Consider the following 6,000-nt stretch of genomic DNA (forward strand, 5'->3'; position numbering starts at 1 on the left):
GCTTGAGGGAGTAGTCAGCTCCCAAATGCAAGAAAAAACAATAAATAAAATAAAGCAGCGCTGAATTTACAATGTAAAATATTTATTACATACACTAATAAAACATTAATTAGACATTAAAAATATGAACCAATTGATGTAAAAGGAATATTGGATGGACCCAATGATTATAGTCACCGATATTGGGGTGGTGTTTCGAGACCTGTTCTGATCCTGGGACAAAATGGGGGAGGGAAAGTCCTTATTTGCCACTTGGTGGTGTCCTGATGTTGTTGTCACGGACTGCAACCGATGGCATAGATGGAATTAGCCGATCGGGAGTCCCACTGCTGCGAGTGGTCAGGTATCCAACGGTGTTTTGTGGCTTGAGACTTCCGAGATGGTGGGTTTCCGATCAGATGATTAGGCAGGTAGGACAGTCCTTTGGTGAAAGGGTTAAAGTCCTTAGGGCAATGTGGGTCCAAACCAATGTATCACCAATGCGTTTCGCAGTGCCTACTGACTGCTTTGTCAAGGTGTCCATTAGGGTCTCTGGGAGCCATTTTTATACCTGGCTTCCCATAGGTTCATTTGCATACCATATTGGTTCAATATCACAAAAAATATATAAAAACATAAAATAAACTTACTCGGAGACAGTAATATAAATCCTTTATCTAAACCACATGTTTATATACCAATTCGATTCTAGCAAAGAAGAGAAAGTTAAAAAAACTGATTATAAATAACATGTATAAGTGATATACATGTAATTTATAATCAGTTTTTTTTTTTTTTTAACTTTATATTACTGTCTCCGAGTAAGTTTATTTTATGTTTTTATATATTTTTGAACCAATATGGTATGCAAATGAACCTATGGGAAGCCAGGTATAAAAATGGCTCCCAGAGACCCTAATGGACACCTTGACAAATCAGTCAGTAGGCACTGCGAAACGCGCTGGTGATACATTGGTTTGGACCCACATTGCCCTAAGGACTTTAACCCTTTCACCAAAGGACTGTCCTACCTGCCTAATCATCTGATCGGAAACCCACCATCTCGGAAGTCTCAAGCCACAAAACACCGTTGGATACCTGACCACTCGCAGCAGTGGGACTCCCGATCGGCTAATTCCATCTATGCCATCGGTTGCAGTCCGTGACAACAACATCAGGACACCACCAAGTGGCAAATAAGGACTTTCCCTCCCCCATTTTGTCCCAGGATCAGAGCAGGTCTCGAAACACCACCCCAATATCGGTGACTATAATCATTGGGTCCATCCAATATTCCTTTTACACCAATTGGTTCATTTTTTTAATGTCTAATTAATGTTTTATTAGTGTATGTAATAAATATTTTACATTGTAAATTCATCGCTGCTTTATTTTATTTATCGACAAGAGGAAAGTCAAGACACCTGAAGGTCAGTAACAATCCATCGTTTCTCCCAACTCACTGAATGGTATAAGTAACCAGTCTAGAACACTACATGATGATAGAATTCAGAGATATTGGTTACATATAGTTGCTCAAAATAGGTGTATGCCCCCAAGCCATCGTCAAGGCTTCTCTGTATATTGGGGGTCCCTGGTGCTATATCTGGGTGCGGCACCCCAAAACAGCATAAGCTAGAAAGCCCAGAGTAGCACACCAGTGAAAATATTATAGTGTTGATAGAAGTTTGTGACAGGAAGCCGAAGCTATATATATAGAAAGTGAGAGAGAAAAGAAAAAATATAACTAATGAAATGTAATTAAAATATTAAGAGCCACCCAGCCCAACTAGTCCAGGGGCACTGCACCCCACACCACCGTTACCCTAAATTGGGTCTACAATTAACCAGCAAGTAGCCACATGATAATGGCTCCTTACGTAAATATATCTAGGCATGTCCAAACTGTGGCCCTCCAGCTGTTGTGAAACTACGCATCCCAGCATGCATTGCCATAGTTTTAGCATTCCCTAATAGCAAAACTGTGGCAAAGCATAATGGGACTTGTAGTTTCACAACAGCTGGAGGGCCATAGTTTGGACATTAACTAAGAGCTACCTACTTTGGAGCAACCCCATAATACTCAGTGTGGCATATCAGGACCTGCATCTCTTCCTAACGCAGGCTCCTTTCTGCCTTTCATAACATACATATACAGTAGATAGTGTCAGGTGTTCAATTAGTTTAGTAATACCCATTCCCATGCCAGGGGCTGGAAAGTGCCCTATGATGGGAGCAGAGAAACACTTGGTCGGACACTGATCGGTCGGCTGCTTGGAGTCCGAGGCTGCACTGTGCCCCCGGGGAAACTCGGGGGTGCCGAACATGCACGGGTGATCCCAAAATCACCATGCACTAGTAAGCACTAGCACTGCGCACTTCCCTCTAGGTTAGCTCTTCACGTCCTTACCTCGTCCTTTTGGATGGGGTAGGACAATTTTTCACACCCCCACCCCGGCCTTCTGGCTGGGGTCTTCTTTATTATTTATTTATTTTCCTTCTCACGTTCGTCACTTTTCACGTTTTCTGTTTTTTTTTGTAGTTTGTCACTTTTTTTGGTTAGTGTGGTCGACCCTTTTGGGCCTTCCATTTCCCCAATGTGCCGAAGCTCTCGCCCTTTGGGGAGAGCTTCAGTCCCCCCGAGGATGACCCCGAGCCGCAAGGCGGAGGGAAGTCCACCGAGGGTCTCTCCAAACCTTCGGGTGCGGAGGACCCACCGTCCTAACCCTTCCGGGGGTTGAGGAATTAGGGTCTCTCTAAGCTTCGGCAAAGAGGACCCACCGTTCCCTATTTTCCCCTCTTCGGCCTTATGGTTGAGAGGGGTTAGGGGAAAAACGGGGCCCTTCTCCTTCGGGAGATAAGCCCATTCGATCGCATGGCTCCTTTGCACGTGTTTAGGCACAGCACTGGTGGTAGGGAGCACACCTCGGGCTCCTGAGTTTTTTCAAACTCATCTGTTCTTATCAGTTTAATATCTGATACGCCCCCTATCTGGGGGCCATATATTAAATGGATTTTTAGAACAGGGAGATGGAAAACAAGATTAAAAATAAATAAATAAATTAAGTAATACCTGAAGGTCAACATTGGGTTAGAGCAGGCATGTCCAACCTGTGGCCCTCCAGCTGTTGTGAAACTACACATCCCAGCATGCCTTGCCATAGTTTTAGCATGCCCTAATATCAAAACTGTGGCAAGGCCTTCTGGGATGTGTAGTTTCACAACAGCTGGAGGGCCGCAGGTTGGACATGCCTGGGTTAGAGCAACCTAATTTTCCTAGGTCAGTGATGGTTAACCTGGACATTCCAGCTGTTGTTGAACTACACATCCCAGCATGCTCTGCATCAGTTTTAGCATGGCCAAATAGTAAAACTGATGCTGGGATGTGTAGTTCAACAAGGTTAGCCATCACTGTCCTAGGTGATACTCCCTAGAAGAGTATTGTAGCGGATAGAACATCAGGACCTAAGCCGTTATTGAAGGATGGTTGAGAGGTTTTGATAAAGTTTTGGGCAATACAGATGGAGGTGTGGTTAGCATTACTGCCTCACAAAAAATTAGGTAATAAGTTAAATTTCCATCCTGGCGCTAACTGCGTGGTGCTTATATATTGCATAGGTTTCCTCCCTCAATAAAAATAATATAATTGGGTCCCAACAAAAATTAAACCTATTGTTTAAGTACATGTGCATGGACTAACTAGATTGCAGATCTTCTGGTCTGGGGTGCATATTAAAATTGCGGGAAGGCTAGGGAAGAGACTGGATGTACATATGGAATGAGGAGCATGCAGATTGCATGGGGCCAGGGTTGGGTGTGATTTCTCGAAACCGCAATGGAGCAAGCATGGAGAAAAAGAGGACATGCAAGGATGTTTCATGGGTATAATGTTTGTTCTGCTTATGTAGATAGATCTTCATTTAAGTTGCATGTATAGTTCAGTGATATAAATGTTGGGTACTTGTGTATTATCAGGGCGCCCTCGAAATCGGCCGAAAATCGCATGTAAAAATCGGATGCGATTTTGCGGCCGATTTGCATGCTGTTCCATCATTGCACACCCCCGATTTCCATCGTAGTGCATTGCATCGCATGCAATATAGCGGCATCCGACAGGAGACAGGCACATACGTTTCTTCAACCAGGGTGTGCTGGCTCCTCCCCTTACTCGCCAGTTTTAGAAAATGTGCCCTCAGGAGAGGATGCACACTCCTGGAGCTCCAGAGCGTTTTTCTTCATTTTACTTTACTTTATTATTTTGGGGTTGCTGTTTGGGCTAAACAGCTTCCCTGCTTCGTGGGAAGGGACAGTTCCTGACCTCTTAAGGTACAGAACTGATCCCTGCTGCAGGTCCACTGACCTGAGAGGGTGCTTCTTACCGCGAACATCATGCTGCAGCGTGCACACCCCCAGCATGCCACACACCGCTGGCTCAGCCTGAAGCCGTCGAGTGGTGCAGGGTACCCCAGTTTATGTGCGGCAAGATGGTGGCATTGTACCTGCACAGGGACTGCTGACAGCCCCACTGAAACTGGATGCCAGGGACTCCCACTGGACCACCAGGGCCATTTGATGGGCGGGGCTTAGCTCAGCGCGGGACCAGAGCCTCTATGTGTGCCTATACATTGCTTCCTGCTTCTTCTACATGCTTTGGGCGCCATTTCAGCATCAGTAAATCACTCCTCAGCGGTGCAGCTTTGGGAGAGAGAGATTCTGACAGCAAGTATAGCGCTAAACAACACATGAGTGTGCTTCACAGCCACTTGAGAGCACTGATATATATTATATATGTGCTTGTTACTGCCAGTCCTATCTAAAATGACTAGGTTGCAGGGTGCTGGTGTCCCAATATATCTCTGAGCCCCTCAAGTGCTTGTTAACATTGTGCACATCACATACAGATAGAGCAGAACACATAGCTATTATCTGTTTGACAATATTGTGTACCTGTGTGTTTGCAGTGTGTACAGGGGGTGTAATTTCTCTACAAAATGGTGAGAAATTTACTTGTATGATTTGCAGCAACAAGTTTGCTCAAAGTTCTACATCACAAAAGAGGGAGGGGGGAGGGAGGTGAACAAGTCACACAGTAGCGCTGGTTCTTATCAGGTGGATCGGACCCTTTAATTAATTGGGTAGAGCTACAGCCACTCAGAGGGAGGGAATGTGTACCTCCGTAGGAAAGAAACAGTACGTGGTTTGTGGGGATAATAAATATCACCACTATATTGCTCCATTCTATATATAAATAGTAGTGAGTCAATAGTAAAGATAAATCCTTTCTTTTAATAAAAAATCAAATATCACAGTAAAAAAATGCGCATTTACATGAATAATTACACTTAAAGAAGGACACACAAGACATACAACATATAACATAAAAGGCATGGGCTGGCTATGAGGCTTGCTTGTCTGTACTAATGTTGTAATGAGACAGTATTATGGCTTTCATTGAGCAATATTTACCAGTCCCGTATGGATGTTTTCATTCTCCTGAAGTGGAAGTCCATATAATTGCCGTTTCCTTTATCTGCAGGGCCGGATTTGTGCCTAGGCCCGTGAGGCACCGGCCTCAGGGCGGCACCAATTAGGGGCGGCAGGCAAGCTGACATTCTGTCAAATAGCAGCATGGCAGAGCGGGTGGGCAGCTGCGAGTGACAAGCGCCGCCGCCGCAGACATGAATTATCATATGTCGGTGGCAGCGCCGCTCGTCACCCGCCACTGCCCACCCTCTCTGCCATGCACATTAAATCACTGCTTCGTGGCTGGGTCCGACAGTCCCCCTGCGCCGGCTCCCGTCCATTGGTTACTCTACACACACACACACACACACACACAGTCTATTGGCTGCTGTGTATCCAGCAGCTGAGCTGAGCGGCGCACAGATCCTCCCAGCGCTCAGTCAGTCACAGTGTGTGAGCCGGAGAGAGACTGACAGAGACACTGTGCTAATCACTGTACTAATAAGTGTCTCCCTCCGGGTCCTCCATACAGTGAGCAGTCCAGAGTGCTTAAAAAAA

General features: G+C 45.3%; 1 pseudogene; it reads left to right on the forward strand.

The window, feature by feature from the left end:
* The first annotated feature begins 2,900 nt into the window (after positions 1 to 2,900).
* Positions 2,901 to 3,020, forward strand: LOC146060907 (U2 spliceosomal RNA; annotated as a pseudogene).
* Positions 3,021 to 6,000: the final 2,980 nt, after the last annotated feature.

The sequence above is a fragment of the Crinia signifera genome, chromosome 2, assembly GCF_055691185.1.
Source record: "Crinia signifera chromosome 2, ASM5569118v1, whole genome shotgun sequence".
Lineage (NCBI taxonomy): Eukaryota > Metazoa > Chordata > Amphibia > Anura > Myobatrachidae > Crinia > Crinia signifera.